Below are 250 nucleotides of genomic sequence, written 5' to 3' on the forward strand. Positions count from 1 at the left end.
GTTTTTAGTCTGGCCATATCTGGCCTTGCAGGAGGAGGCACAGAGGAACCTTTCGGGGTGGTCTGAAGGATTTCTGTGCTCCCCAGAAGCCAGGATGCAGTGCCCTGGGCAATTTGGTTTGGGGTAGGGAATTCAGGCTGCAATGTGTTATTTTTTTCATCCTGGCAAATCACCCTTTGGCTCCAAAAACCACCGAAGTCCTCTATTATTGGATGCTGGAATGTGGGCACACTCTTTTTCTCTTCTCTTT

This window comes from Antrostomus carolinensis, unplaced genomic scaffold, assembly GCF_000700745.2.
Source record: "Antrostomus carolinensis isolate BGI_N321 unplaced genomic scaffold, ASM70074v2 scaffold31661, whole genome shotgun sequence".
Lineage (NCBI taxonomy): Eukaryota > Metazoa > Chordata > Aves > Caprimulgiformes > Caprimulgidae > Antrostomus > Antrostomus carolinensis.